The 15,630-nt window shown below is 50.9% G+C and overlaps 1 protein-coding gene across 13 annotated transcripts in view; it reads right to left on the bottom strand.

The window, feature by feature from the left end:
• Window positions 1–11,485, bottom strand: part of KIAA1671 (KIAA1671 ortholog) — a 177,627-nt gene extending 166,142 nt beyond the window's left edge. For 5 of the 13 annotated variants that reach the window (XM_066370617.1, XM_066370615.1, XM_066370618.1 and 2 more), the window contains exon 1: window positions 8,491–8,614. The gene's annotated coding sequence lies outside the window, so the exon portion shown is untranslated. Of the gene's footprint in view, window positions 1–8,490; window positions 8,623–11,027; window positions 11,278–11,404 lie in introns of those variants that run through there. The other 8 variants (XM_066370625.1, XM_066370624.1, XM_066370619.1 and 5 more) reach the window with 6 other exon arrangements.
• Window positions 11,486–15,630: the final 4,145 nt, after the last annotated feature.

Genomic DNA, 15,630 nt, shown 5'->3' on the forward strand with positions numbered 1-15,630 from the left:
ACCTTCCAAACCCCCAGAGGCAGTGCTGACATCTCTCAATCATATGCATGCTGTGACTGACAGGTCTAAAAACCATATTCCAAAACATTAACATAGGTTATCTTTCAATACTGGACCCGAAGAGTTTCACCTCCTTTTTGTTTACTCATATTTCTAAATGCTCGACGAGAAAAACGTATTATCACGTGACTGTACTGTAATAAGGACAAAAAGAGAACAGAATTATTAATCAGGAAAATGAAACGAGCCACCACGTGCCAGGCGAGGAGGTGACTGACAGTAGACTAAAGCAGAAAGGCCCACTCAGTGTACGAGACCCTCACTGTCTCCAGAGAGGTGCGTGCGCAGAGTGGGTGGGCACATCGCCACGCCCTTCACCCCAACATTCACCCAGGCGACCCTGCTGAGAGCTCCTGGCCAGGCTGACAGGCAGGCATCGGCACCCCCACTGCACAGGTGTGGACACCATGGCAGACGGGAAACCCTTGCCGGGGCTGGAGAGGAAACAGAGGCAGGATGCGACCCCAGGGCTGCTGCTCCGCTTCACACGCAGGCGGTGACTTCAGTGACGGGCAGCTGCTGCGGTCCACAGAAGAGCCACCTTCCCGGGTGTGGCTCAGGCCTCAGGACAGGAAGTGGGAGACACCCAGGGAGCCCTTGAGGACACCCAGCTGACCCCAACTGAAGCCAGGGAAGATGGCTCACACTTGCTCTGCAGGGTCAGCCAGCATGCTGGGCATTCCAGAAATTCCTCCGAAGCTTTTTGCTGCCTCCAAATCACCCCTCCCTTTTAAAGAACTAAAAGAAAGGAAGGCGAGGGGCTGTGATCGGGCATCTGGAGACAGGCCACTCTTGGAAGCATTACCACTTCCTTTCTGGAGTCCCGTCCCGACAGTCAGCAGGTCCAGCTCACCCCCTCCCACCCCAGGAAGACAGTGGACTGCTGGTGGCCAAGGCTTCCCAGCCTCAGCCAAGTCCTGAGTGTGGCAAGGGAAGCAGGTTTGCTTCTAGGCTGACAGAGGCGGGACCAGGAGAACATGGTCCCCCCAGCACCCCCTCATCACAGCCCTGGGCCCGCTGCTCTGTAACCCATCTCTCTCTCTGTGAGGGCAGGAGCTCTGTCCCAGGCAACTCTGACACCCAGGGCCTGGCTCAGGCCCTGCTACACAGCAGATGCTTAATAAGTAACAAAAATGAAAACGATCAACCCAGGAGAGTGGGCCCACTGCACTGGGAGTTCTGAGGGGAAACAGTATTTCAGGGCGAGCTGGGGAGAAGGGAACTGACTGCGTTGTTATTTCGGGGAAGTCTCGGTTTGCAGGAGGCAGACCTGAGTTCAAATCCAGCCTCTGCCACTTCTTAGCTCCAGCTGAGTGACATGAGGAGGGCTCCCTGTCTCTGAACCTCAGTTTGCTTGTCTGTAAAGGGGGGGGTTAGTAATACAAACTGTCTGAGTGATTCTGAGGATTGACAAGATGTCTATACCATCCTCCCTAGCAAAGGACTTGGCACACAGTAAGCCCTTGGAGAACAGTGGTTTCTAGGCCCTACCTTTTAAAGGGCTGACTTAGAATCTTCCCGAAAGGGGCAGTAAGAATAACCGGCTCTAGGATCTACTCATCCAGTTCTTCCTCCCCCTGTGAACAGGGCCCAGAGAGGGCCAGGGGCTTACCCAAGGACACACAGCAGAGAAGCCAGTACTAGCACCCAGGAGTGGGGACCTCCGTCCAGAACCAGTCTAATACTCTCTACGTTATCTCCTGTGGCCTAGGACCCTTCACGTGCCAAGCATAGTCGCTGGCATGCAGGTATCAGTTCTGGAATCAAAGACAAGAGGTTTCCAGTGCTAGGGCCTAACTTGAAAGGGAGAGACAAACTTGGCCCTCTTCCTAGGTCAAAGGACTCTGGGAGTTCCCCAATCAAGTCACTCCCTGGCCCAGCCCAGGGCACCGGGCAGGGCTCAGGGCTCAGGCAGGGCTCGGCCAAGGCCCAGCTTCATGCCTGGCAGGCGGGGCTGTGGAAGCTCAGAGTGACCCTGTTGTACCCAAAGCGCCTGCTGGGAGCCCCCCCACACACACACACACCCCGAGTTTCCTTCCCCCTGCAGGGCCTCAATGCACCAAGGGTAAACAGGACAGTCCCCAGAAAGAGCTTTCGTCACTGAGGAAGCCAAACAAAAAAGAAAAGAAATATCAATAGAGTCAGCTGGGAGCTGCAGCAGAGGCCTGGAGCCTTTGAAAATACAGCTGCAACTTCAGGAGGCAGGACTCGTCCAGGGACTCCGGGGCTCCCTGCCTGCCGCTAGCTGGTAAGTCGGCAATGCCTGTCACCTCTCGGGGCCTCAGTTTCCTCATCTGTAAAGTGGAAACAACACTAGCATCTTTCTTTATCAGATGAAGAGAGGATTTGATAAAACAAACCCATGGACGTGTCACAGGAACTAAAATACAAGTCTATCAATGCAAATTACTAAGTTTTTTATGACTGCCACTACTTCTGCTAGTGCTGAATACAAGATTTATACTGTGATTTGTAAAGCAATTCCTTGGTAAACACTAAGTTGATCTTTTCACATGCAGTTAACTCACCAAACCCCACAATGATCCCACAAGGAAAAAATCCTAGTATCTTCTTTTTCCAGATGAGGACTGAGGCTCAGAGAGGCAAAGTCACTTGCCCACAGTCACACAGCAACGATGTGGTGGAGATGGGATGGAACACTGGATAGTCCAGCTCTGTCCTGCTTCACTGCCAGGGAGAGAAAGTCAGGACACAGAGGCTGCAGGGGGGCTGCACGGACCCACATCCCCCTTCCTGGTAGTGGCCCAGGGCATGCAACTCCCCCTCTGAGCCTCAGTTTTCTCATCTGTAAAATGGGGATGTGAGAATCCCCATTTTATAAAACAATGATGAGCAGAGTACCTAGGACAGATGAATACTCTTCACTTTATTATTTTTATTCTACTGTGAAGGACATTTACTGTCTCAGCAGACGGATGGAAGGCTGCCTCAGTCATCTCCTGAAGGCACAGGGGCCAGGGCAGGAGCCACCAGCTACACAGAGGAATGCCACACCTGTAACCACTTCAACTCTCAACCTTCTGGGGCCCAGTTTCCTTCAGAAACCCACCCCTGACATCCAGCAGAGTCCCGTCTTCCCCATAACCAGCACAGGGTCTGCCACATAATTAATACAGGATAAACTGCTGTCGAATGAATGAGGGAGGGACTTTTAACCCTGCACCTAGGTCAGACGGCCTCTAGCACATCCTCATAATCATGGGCTCCCTGAAGCCTGCTGGATGCTTCTACCTTGGAACAGTGTGACAGTTCCCTAAAGGCAGAGCATCCAGGACTCCCGCCCCCCAGTGGCTCCAGGATCAGAGGCAACATCCCTGGGCCTTCACAGACTAATAATAGTACTAGTAATACCACAGGCATAGCTAACACACCCATTCATGAGCAGCACTATGTATTAACTCATTTAATGTGCATCGATCTCATGAGGCAGGCACTGTGATTACTCTCACTTGACAGAAGGAGAAACTAAGGCACAGCTGGATGTGCCCAGCTATCCCAGCCCAAGGTCACACAGCTGGAAAGTAGTGGAACTGGGATTTGAACCTAAGCAGTCTGGATCCAGATTCTCTGTAATAAGGGTTCTTGGGAATATCTAATTCTGCCACCAATTCTGCAGAATTCCTCATTCCACCCCAATCAGGACACACAGAGCTCCCTGATCACAGGCACCATTTATTTATTGTCTAGCGCAGGGTTAGTCAACCTTTTTATATCTACTGCCCTACTTTTGTATCTCTGTTAGTAGTAAAATTTTCTAACCGCCCACTGGTTCCACAGTAATGGTGATTTATAAAGTAGGGAAGTAACTTTACTTTATAAAATTTATAAAGCAGAGTTACAGTAAGTTAAAGCATATAATAATAATTACTTACCAAGTACTTTATGTCGGATTTTCGCTAAGTTTGGCAGAATAAATCTTTATAAAACAACTTACTATAGTTAAATCTATCTTTTTATTTATACTTTGGTTACTCCGCTACCGCCCACCATGAAAGCTGGAACGTCCACTAGTGGGTGGTAGGGACCAGGTTGACTACCTCTGGTCTAGCACATGCCAAGTGTTTCACAGTCCTTTTTGCTAACGGTCACAAGAACCCTGTGTCCATTTTACAAAGAGGCAAACTAACTGAGGCTGAGAGAGGTTATGACACTGGTTGAAGGTCACATGACTCATAGGGGCGGAGGTGGGATTTGAACCCAAGTCTGTCTCTTCCACAGCCTGCCTTTGGCCTCCCCATGTTCTCCCACTGCTACTGGCTACAGGTACCACAGCCTGAGGAATTGGAAACCATGCCCAGGCAAAAATCACCAACACAATCATCTCTCGCCTTCCCGTCTCACGACATGGGCACAAAGCACCTCTTTATCCAATAACAGCAGCTCTGCCAGAGAGGAGGCATTGTTCCCATTTTCCAGATGAGGGAACTGAGGCTAAGAGAGATGAACCAACTATTCCAGGCCATAATCTCAAACCAGGTCTTCCTACTCTGAGCCATGCTCTGATCTGCCGCACACCAATCATGAGTCACGATTCTCACCACCACCTCCAGATGGACCCTCCACCCCTGCATGGACCCACCCTGCCCCATCAGAAACATGATGTGGCGGGTTGTATTAGCTGCTCAGAAAATACATGCTCACTCCCTCTCTGCCTCTTTGGCATTGGGCTGGGTTATGTGACTTGCTTTGGCAGATAAAATGATGTCAGAAACGGCCCCTTTCCAGTTCCATGTGGAGGCAGGCGTTCAGTGGCACTGTGGGTTCCCACTGGGCTCCTAAGCATCGATGTCCACCACAGAAGGGCATGCCCTAGCCGGCTGCTGCCTGTCAGCCTGGCTATCAAGGTGAAGATAAACGGGCAGGCATGAACCCAACCCAGAACCTGGAGTCCCGCCTGCCGGCCAAGCCCAGCCACAATCAGCACAGCCATCTGCAGACCCACACCCACTGAATCAATGGTTGCTATTAAAGGCCACTGCAAATTGGGAGATGTTTGTTATACACTATTACCATGGAAAAACACGACTCATACAAGGACCACGTATTTCCAGAAGGGAGTATCGTGGACTTGTATATACATGGGCAAGTATCTTCCAAGGCACAGATCCCAGCAGGTTGGATTAAAAACCAAGGGCCACAAAATGGACTGCCTGGGGGAACTATCACCTTCCCTGCTTCCACGCCAGAGGCTATATCCCATGGCCACTGATAAGACACAGCCATCCACTGTTCTCTCTCTGAAATGTACAGTCTCCCTCCCTCCCTCTCCCTTTCTCTAAGCCTTGGTCAGAGTGTGAAAGGTACAACCACTCTGGAGGGAAACTGGGCAGGCTAAATCAACATTCTGAACAGGCTTTACCCCAACCTGGGATAGAGTTCCCCATCCTGAAATCTGTTCTCCCATCAACCTCAATAAGTGTGCAAAAACACAGACAGGGACGTTTCTTGCAGTACTGTGTCATAGCAAGAAAAGCAACTCAGTGGCAGCCAACAGCGGATCTGCTCAATAACTAGTAGCACCTTCATGCTTGGAATATTGTTCAGCTTTTTAAAAGAGTGGGGTAAGTCAACACATTCTGAAATGGGAAAGTGTCCAAATCTATTTTTAACTTACATGCCAAATTCATTGTTTTTTATTTGATTTGAGAGAGAGACACAAAGAGAGAGAGAGAGATCTGTTGTTCCACTTATTTATGCACTCATTGGTTGCTTCGTGTAAGTACCCTGACCGGGGATCAAACCCACAACCTTGGTGTATCAGAACAGTGCTCCAACCAACTGATCTACCTAGCCGGGGCTGAAATTTATTGTTTTATGATTGTTGTTTAAAAGACTATGTCTACTTTTTTTCCCCATGACTATTTACTGAGGAAACAGCAGTGAAGACAGATAGAGTCTCTGCCTTCTTGGAGTATAGAGTCTAGAGGGGAAGGAGGCAACACCATCACCACCACGAGGACCAAGGATAACAGCGCACACGCACTGAGCACTGCCCATGTACCCCGCCCATCTCATGTACTCCTCACAGCAACCCTCAGAGGCAGGATCCCGAATTACTCCCATTTACTGACAAGGAGACTGGGGCTCAGAAAGGTTAAGTCACCTGCACAAAGTCACACAGCCAATAAGTGGTGCATCCAAGATCCAATTTCTTCTGTCTGGCTCCCGAGTGGACGCAAAAAATAATTTCGATAATTAGCAGAGTGTGACAAGGGCTGGGGTGGGGAACTTGTTTTTCACTTAATACAACATCATTTGGCCATCTTTGAAGTGTTTGGCATGTTATGTGTTAATTTCACAGTGTGCATGTGTTATCACTTCCAACTCATGCAAACATCCAAAATTCACACTCTGGGGACATTTTACAAGTCATTTTCATAATACTAGATAGATAGATGATAGATAAGATATAGACAGATCGATCTTGTGTCTATGTATCACATCTGACTCAGTCATGTAAACACCCAAAGATCATACTTTGGAAATGTACTTCATATTCTTAATAACCATAGAATATTTCAAAGGTCATTTAACTGAGCAATTAACAGAGACAGCCTGATAATGACTTCCCAGAGGTCTGGTGTAATCATCTGCGTACTGTCTCACCTTGCCTCCCCCTCCCTTCTTCCCATCCAACTGACCAGGGTCCTGAGGAGTGCATTCCTGAGGACAGGGGCTCTGTGCAATTGCCCAGGTAAGATCAACCCAGCATTGATGACCCTGATGGAGAAAGAGTATGTGCGTGTGTCTGTCGCTTGGTGCCCCGTCTGTTAGCTTCCTTCTGCGTGGCAGGAGTTCGAGCAGTGGCAGTGGGCAGGCGGACCCCTGGTTGCCTCAGTTTCACAAGCTGCAAAATCAAGGGTCCCAAAACCGAGGCATCACCTGCGTTTGTTGTGAAGAATTTTAAAAAGAACCAAGGACAATAAATAAGTAAAATTTTAAAAAGAGTTAGACCAGGTCCTGGCCAGTTAACTGAGTTGAGAGCACCGTCCCGAGATACCACGGTTGTGGGTTTGATCCCTGGTCAGAGTACATATGGGAAGGGACCAATGGATACATAAATAAGTGAAAGCAATCAATGAATGCTTCTCTTTCTCTTTCTCTCTCTCTCTCTCCTCTTTTCTCTGTGTCTCTAAAATCAATCAATTAAAATAAAAATATATAAATAAATAAAGAGCTCCGGCCAGAGCCTGGCATGCGCAAAGCGTTTGATGAAAAGCGGCTTTGCGCTGCGTTACATGTGTCACCTACACGCTCTCCGATCTGCCCATTCTACAGAAGAAACTGAGGCTCCTAGATGGAAGCGCCTTGTCTGGGGTCACACTCCTATAATCTGGATGAATGAGTGTGGGAAGGTCTGTGACTTCCTGGACAAGGATCCTGCTGCCCTCCTCTCTATCCCAAACCAGCTAACGCCTTCCTGGCTGGGTATTTTGGGAAGGGCAGGATGTGTAAAGAAAATTTTCGATGCCAATGGTCTAACTTCTATTCATTCAATGCACCCTGCATTCCGGGTATACCAGTTATCACGTAATTTTCCTTTCTGCCTGGAGTGTTCACTCTCCCTTCCTTGCCCACCTTAAAGACTCAGCTGAAGTGATACTCCCCTTGAGTCACCTCCAACACACACACACACACACACACACACACACACACACACACACACACACACACACCATCTGCCTGAAATACATTCTGATGACAATCTATAATAATAATCACACCCACCACTTGGTGAGTACAGATCGGAGCGGACACTGTGCCTGGCATTTCCATGTACTGGCTCACTAAACTCAGAGAACAAGCCTTTGAGGGAAGGGGATAACCTATCATGAGCCCATTTTACAGATGAGCAAGCTGAGTCTCAAACCAAGTCCCATGCCCAAGACCACAGCCAGGAAGGGGCAAGGCCAGAGTTTGGCCCCAAATCTCCTTGGCTGGCTCCCCCCTGTCCAGCCCTGCTGTCTTCTGGAAGCCTCCCTGGGTTTATCCCTGCTGCTCCTAGACACAACCTCATTGCCTTTTGTGGCTTCTCTACTCAACCTCACTGACTCCAGATATTCACAAGTTGCAAATTGGGAGTGCAAACCCTTCTTAGTCACTGCTGGCTGGCAGAGACCTCCCACATCACTGAGCCCTGAATCTGTGAACTGGAGTGAGCCTCACCCCCTTACACAAGACTCAGGTGAGGGTTAAAATGTGAGGTCCCTGAGGACCTGGCTATGACCATCCCAGGGGAGGTTTGCTGAAGGAATAAAATACTGACACTCACAATAATTAAGCCATCTCCCCTGGGGAGTTTCTTTCTCCAGATAAAAGGCAACGCCTCCAAGAGCTGTTCAACTGAGTAGCTCTCTAAACTTAACAGGGACCCAGGTCTCCATCTGAGTCCAGCCCACCACCCCTCACCTGGATTTTTCTAGCAGTCTCCGTACTGGCCTCTCGGCTTCCTTGCAAACTATGTCCCATTCAGGCTCCCACAAGACCAGGGCAAGTTTCCCCAAACACAAATCTGACCCCAGCCTCCTCCTGCGGAGAAACTTCAACAATACCCATCCCATTGCCCTGGAACAAAGTCCAAACCCCTGCAAATGGCTGACCTGGCCCCCAGGCAGCACCGCCTGCCAACACCCCATGCTCCCTCCTACCACCAGGCTGTTCTGTTTCTCTTCCCTGACCTTAACTTCTTTCCACTGCTAGCTCTCCAAGAAACCAACCCCCCTGACCTCTTCCCTTCCGGTGCCAGAAGGCATAAGCCCCTCCTCCTATTATCACAACTCTCTTCTAGACAACTGGCTCTTTTCACAAAGGTTTCACCCCTCCCTGAAGGATGGGACTGTCTGTATCTTGAAATAGTTGTTGGATGTATGTATGTATGCATGCAATAATGAATGAATGAATGAATGAACGACCGAACGAACAAATGAACACTTAAAATATTGCTCAGGGGCTCTTTTTCTGAGTTGGCCAGAGATGTATTCAGGTGATGCCGACAGGGGAGAGATGCTCAGGGCAGCCAGAGGGCTGCTCCGCTCTCCAGCCAAGGTCAGCCCTGAGTAAAAGTCAGCTCCCAGGACCTCCAAGGGGAATGAGGCCCCTTCAGCCTCAGAATCTGGGGTGAGGGTTGTACCCCAACATCAAGAGCCAGCACAGCTGCCTCGCCGGACTGTAGGGCAAGCTGATTGCTCTATAGCTAGCATGTGAGGCCAGGAGGTCAAAGGCTATACTGCCCTGGGCCATAGTACCATTTTTATACTGCCTGCCACATAGTAGGTGCCACACACACACACACACACACACACACACACACACGTGTGCGCACTTACACGGGGTAACTAAATGAGCCAGCTCACGTGCCCAGATGAAACATGTTCCCAGACAGTGTACAGAAACCCAGTACTTCTCTCAGGTAATTGCACCCTTGTCAAGCATGTAAATCCTTTAACAAGGATTCCCCCTAAAACCACCAAGCCTAGGGCTAGTGTCTGCACGGCTCCCTGGGGAACTGTCCCAGGGCTGAGATGCCCCTGTCGGGGTGAATGCATGTTTGTCCAGGGGCCTCCATAGATTAGCAAGGGAAAAGCTGGGGCCAGGGAGAAGCCTTGTCCAAATGTCCTGGTTACTCATTAGCTAAACCCCAGAGCTTTGTCTGTAAGGCAGGGGGCGGTCAGAGGAGCAATTAACCCCTTGGAAGAAAGAACAAGTTAAACATCTCTCTAACCTACAGTTTTAAAAGGCAGCAAGTTGGGTTCCTAGAGCCCTCCTTCAGATACTGACTACAGAACTGCGATTTTCAACCACCGTGTTGCAAAAAAAATTTAAAACATGCAATACATGCCTGACTATTTAGTCAGGGGTATTGACCTCTTTTCCCCTAGACTGAAATTTTTAAAATGGCAACAGCCAGCACAATAGTTACCCGGTGTGAATGGATCAAAAGTATACACTTTTTTGGTCAGATCAGCAAAATATATTATTTTTTGGTGAGCCGCAGAATTTTGGTCATTAGTTTACGTGCGCTGTGAGATGGAAAAGGTTGAAAATCGCGGCTGTAGAGGAAGCCCAGGGGATGGGCTGTGGGAAAGGAGGGGCCACAAATGAGGGGCCCCTACAATTTGCAGAGCCCCTACCTGCTTCATACCTATCGTACCTACCAACCTTGCCGCCAAAGAAGAGGGAGAGTTGTGATCCTCACCCTTACCCCATTTTGCCAAGAGGGGAGACCTGGCTCAGAGAAGTTAAGTGTTTTGCCCAAGGTCACAAAGAAGCTGCAAAAAAAAAAAAAAAAGAAGCTTTTTCTTTGTGCAACAGGTACAGCCCTTTTCTTTCCAAAAGGTAATGGCTGCTCCCGGCTAGAGAAAGTTCAGTCCTGCGGCAGGAAGCCCTGGCCACCTGGGTGGCTCGCGGAGGTCACACGCTCTGCTACGGGACACAGAGCAGGGTTTTAGGGCGCGGCGACCCGGCTCCGAGGCTAGTCCGTGTCAGGAGGGTGTGGAAGGGTCAGGCTTGGGTGGGGGTCAATGCGCCGCTTCCCTTCCCACGCGCCCCGCCTGTAGCCCCTGGCGGCGCCACCAGCGGGGTGGGGACAACCAAGCCCGCCTGGGAGTCGGGGAGACTGAGCTCTAAAACCAACGGGGTGCGTCTGCCCTGGGAAGGCGTATGGAGCGGAGCGCAGGCCAGGCGCGGAGGGCGCGTCCGGGGCCCGGCGTTCCGGGGCCCGGCGCGCAGTTCTCTCCACCGCGCCCGCTGCCCGCAGAATCCCTTCGCCTCGGGCTCCGCTTCGCTTGGCACCCAGCTCCCCAGTGTCCACCTCTGGGGCCTCCAACTCGCACCGACTTCTAGATCCTAGCAGCTCCAGGTTGGGTACCCCGGATCTCCAGCGATTCCCCCAGCTTCCCACCCCCGATTTCCTCCTGGAAATCGTGGATGGATGAAAGGGATACTACCTTCCAGTCTCCAATCACCGTCCACCGTCACCCCCAGGCTGGAACCGAGTGGGACCCCAGGCCGCCGGCACCCGATCCCCTCCTTGGATCTTCAGCCGGGTGGCGGGGAGTTTTCCAGAGATATCCATTCCCAAATCCCGGGAGACATCCCCCGGCTCCCAAATCGGGATTTCCCCCCTCCCCGCAGACCCGGAGCCTGGAGAGATCCACTGGGTCCCCGCCTTTTCCCCGGCCAACTTTGCCAACTTTTCTCCCGGGGCCTCGGCCGAGCAGAAACTTAGTGGCCACCGCCGGCCACCGCCTCCCCAGCCTCCTCGAGGGCCGGGGACAGGGGGCATATGGCCGGCCCCCACCCCCGCGGCCACCGCGCAACCTACCCTGGAGCCGCCGTCACAGCCGGCCCGCGCCGCGCCGCCACCTGCCCGCAGCCCGCAGCACCTGCCCTCGCCTCGGCAGCCCCGCGCAGCCTAGCCTGCTGGGGGCGGGGCCTCCAACGGGGACGCGCCCCCGTCGCCGTGGGAACCGCGGTTGGCGGCGCCTGCGCGGAGGGCCTCGGGGCGGGGCGTGACTGGTCGGACCCTGCTCACCCGGGGCGCAGGGTCCAGAGAACCGGCCCTCGGATCAGAGGCCGCGAGTCTTCTCCGTATGCTCCTTCCGGAAAACTCTCCAGGCCCAAGAGCCTTGAACTTGCCGTGCCCGACTTGGAATATTGTTCAGTGTCCCCCCCGCGTTCCCCGAGCAACCCGCATACCCCGGCCCGGGTCCCCTGAAACAGGTCCGCCGCCGGGTCTGCGCCCCCAGAAAGCTAGTGCAGCCAGGGACCTCCAGAGGCGCTGGGTAAAGGCTCACCCATTGAACCACTGGGGCTGCGGGCGCCGGCTGGGGAGCGAGCGAGCAAGTGGGGTCTGCGCGGTGCGCTGGCGTCCCCTCGCGGCGAGCAGGGGGACTGCACGCAGAGCCGGGGGCTGAGGGGTGAGGCGTGTAGACTTTTGGCTTGTTGAGAGAATGCGAGGAAGTCCCTCTTGAACGGAAAATGCCTGTTTTGCTATCCTTTACTCATTTCATTCCGGAGATCTTTATGTTTGGGGACACAGCATGGTCACTGCCTGATCGTGGCTGTGGTGGAGTTTATAGACATTGTAAACAATAACGGCACAGATAAATTTAATTGCATTTGTGACATGTTCCTAGAGAAACATACTGGAGCATGAAAAAATTAAGGACCGAAAGTCATATGTGCATTTATTATAAATCAGACCTCAATGAAGTTGCGGGGGGGGGGGGAGAGATACACACCATATCCATAGTTTCATTTAATCTGCACAGCAATCCTTTTGAAGTTACAATCACCATGGCCCTGGCCAGGTAGCTCAGTTGGTTAGAACGTTGTCCTGATAGGCCAAGGTTACGGGTTCCATCCCCAGTCAGGACACATATAAAGACTCAACCAATGAATTCACAACTAAGTGGAACAACAGGCTGATGTTTGTCTCTCTCCCTTTCTCTTGCCCTTCCTCTCTAAAATCAATAATTTTTTTAATTATGAAGTTACAATCACCCTTTCAACAAGGAGCAGCCTGAGTCTCCCTAACAGACTGGCTGGAAACAGTGAGCTTGTGGATCATGATGTCTTATGTCAGGATATTGTCCTGTATCATCTGGATGTCCTGAGCACAGTGATCAATAGGACCCAACTCAGTGGCTTTTAAATACGACTTCCACTCCCAGAGAGAAGTCTTTATGGCAGGAGACAGAGAATGGCTGGGTTGAAAGTTAGAATCCCTCAACACCCCCACCCTTTAAGCCGGGCTCTCACACGACCTGAGTACTTGTTCAAGCAAAGGCAAGTCATTGTTTATTGTCTGCTGCCCTCTCTAGAGCTCCTGAATTCCCAGTGCCCCGCACAGAGCTTGACACATAGTAAATGCTCACTAATACTGACCTCAGAAAATATCAGGTTAAACACATGCATGAACAACAGCTGGTAGAGTACCATCTGCTACCTCTCCTTTCTAAACTTATGGGAACTTCCAGTCTTTCCTGGGCAAATATCTTTTGACCAGAATGTGTGGGCTGAGTGTTCTGTTTAACTGCATGTTCCATGTCTCTCAGCTCCTCATCCAAGTTAGTCTTTCACCTCGGCATCTCCTCTCTATCCCAGAATTTAAGCATAGGGGAGAAGGCAGCCTCTCTCCTGTCATGCCCTGCAGAAACCACAAACCCAGAAGTGTCCCCAGCCCTGACCAGCCCCTTCCCCGCAACCTTACTCCCCAAAAGATGCCCAGGCCATGTCAACTCTTCCACCCCTTTCAAGCTTTGAGGGATGCCAAACTACAACTCCCAGAGTCCTCCTGGCCACAGAAGAGATAGAGCTTCCTGGCTCATTCCCATCTTAGCTGATTGCTGCATTCCCATGTCCTCCCTCCCAGGTGTGAGGCTGCCAGCCAACACACACCCAGAGATTATACACTGACCAAAGAGGTGTCAGATTGTACGTTGTTGGAGAGCCAACACCCGCCCTTATTCCCAGCTCTGGCTTTATTCTTCCTAAAGATACAGGACAATGCCAACAGGGACTTTCCCAGAATCCCTTCTCTGCCATCTTTTACCCCCTCCTCCAGGAAGTCTGTTCTGACTTGGCTGCCTGTCCTCAGACTCTCTGGCAGCTCTGTCCAATAGCACTCTGTGCAATAATGGAGAGGTTTCATATCTGCACTCTGCATTAACCACAGAGGACAGCGTGCAATGCGGCCAATGCAACTGAGGAACTGAATTTTAAATTTCATTTCATTTTAATTAATTTAAATCTAAATAGCCCTATGTGGCTATGTTTACCATACAGAACAGTGCAGCTCTAGAACCCACACACTCCTTGGAAAGACCATATTCCTATATTTTGGTCAGTACATATCCATTTTGTTTCTCCCATCATTTACCTGCCTCTTGATAATGAGAGCCAGTAAAATTTTGGAAAAATTTTCCCTCAACACCGGACCTTTGCCCATGCCAGGCCCTGTGTCTGGAGCACTTCGCCCTCCACCTGCCCATCACCTGTCACAACCACATATCCTTCAGGACTTAGCTTTAATATCAGCTCCTCTGAGAAGCCATCCCTCCCATCGCTGACCACCATGCGCAGCCTCTGAATCTTCCAAAGCACAGACAACATTGTCATATAATTGCCCAATCACTTCTCTGTCTCCCTTTCTAGACTGTGAGCAACTTGGGAGTAGAGACTAGCACAGACCTGAAACCATTGACATTCAATAAATATTCATGGAATTCAACATTGAATAAATGTTTTCTTTTTCTTTTTTTTTTCTTTTTCTTTTTCTTTCTTTTTTTTTTTTTTGTCAGAGAGAGGGACAGACAGGCAGGAAGGGAGAGAGATGAGAAGCATCCATTTTTTGTTGCAGCACCTTAGTTGTTCATTAATTGCTTTCTCATATGTGCCTTGACCGGGGGCTACAGCAGACCAAGTGACCCCTTGCTCAAGCCAGCGACTTTGGGTCCAAGCTGGTGAGCCTTGCTCAAACCAAATAAGCCCACGTTCAAGCTGGCAACCTCGGGGTTTTGAACCTGGGTACTCTGCATCCCAGTCCGATGTTTCATCCACTGCACCACCGCCAGGTCAGGCTGACTAAATGTTTTCTCATAATACAACCCAGCGCCTGGTTCACAGGAATGATACTAATGAAAGCTGTCATTTATTGAGCCTAGTACCCTGCCTGTGATGTCTCATTAAATGCCACAACAATCCTGTTAATAGATGCTCTATTATTACCTCCCTTTTACAGATGAGGGATCTGAACTCAAAGAGGTTAAGTAAAATGCTCAGAGTCACACAGCTAGTATCTTTGTCTGGCTTCCCCCAGAAAACAGAGCCTGAGGTAAAACTTCTATGCTGATGCTTTTCTGGGGATGTAATTGGGTCCAACAAAAATGAAGGAAAAGGGACCACAAGGCAGGGAAGGAGGAAAAGCAAATACAAGATATGCCTTACTGAGTTGGACACATCTCAATGATATCCGGGAATCCTGTCACTCCGGGGGTCTCTGCAGAAGCCACAAGAAACACTGCAGGGATGAAGGGCAAGAACTTCATCTGCTAGCACTTCCCGTTCCCTAAGGGATATTCATCACAGTTGGGCCCAACTGCTCCTTGCTTCTGGGTTGTGTGACCGGAGCCTGGGGGCAGCCACAAGGTAGGCAGTTTCTTCACCGGAGTCTGCAAGTGGAGGCACCAGAGGTCCTCCCCTTCCTCACCCAGAGTCCCGTCAGGGCGGCCTGGACGACAGCTGGGGCTGTTGGGAGGCTGAGCCACAACACAGGCCGTGTCACCGCCGGCTGAGCTGGCCACGCGGCTGCCGCAGCCGACCCGGTCGGCTGCAGTGGGAGGCACGCGGGGGCTGCCTAGCACCCTGTGCAGCTCGGGTGTCCGGGAAGGATACACGTGCGAAGGTGCACCAGTCAAGCCTGATACAGCTAGTAAACATCAGAACTGGGATTCAGATCCGGTTCGGACTTAACTCTAAAGCCCCTGAACAAATACTGACTGAAGGGGGAAATGTATAAATGAATGACTGAACCAAGAAGGGAAACCC

This window comes from Saccopteryx leptura, chromosome 2, assembly GCF_036850995.1.
Source record: "Saccopteryx leptura isolate mSacLep1 chromosome 2, mSacLep1_pri_phased_curated, whole genome shotgun sequence".
Lineage (NCBI taxonomy): Eukaryota > Metazoa > Chordata > Mammalia > Chiroptera > Emballonuridae > Saccopteryx > Saccopteryx leptura.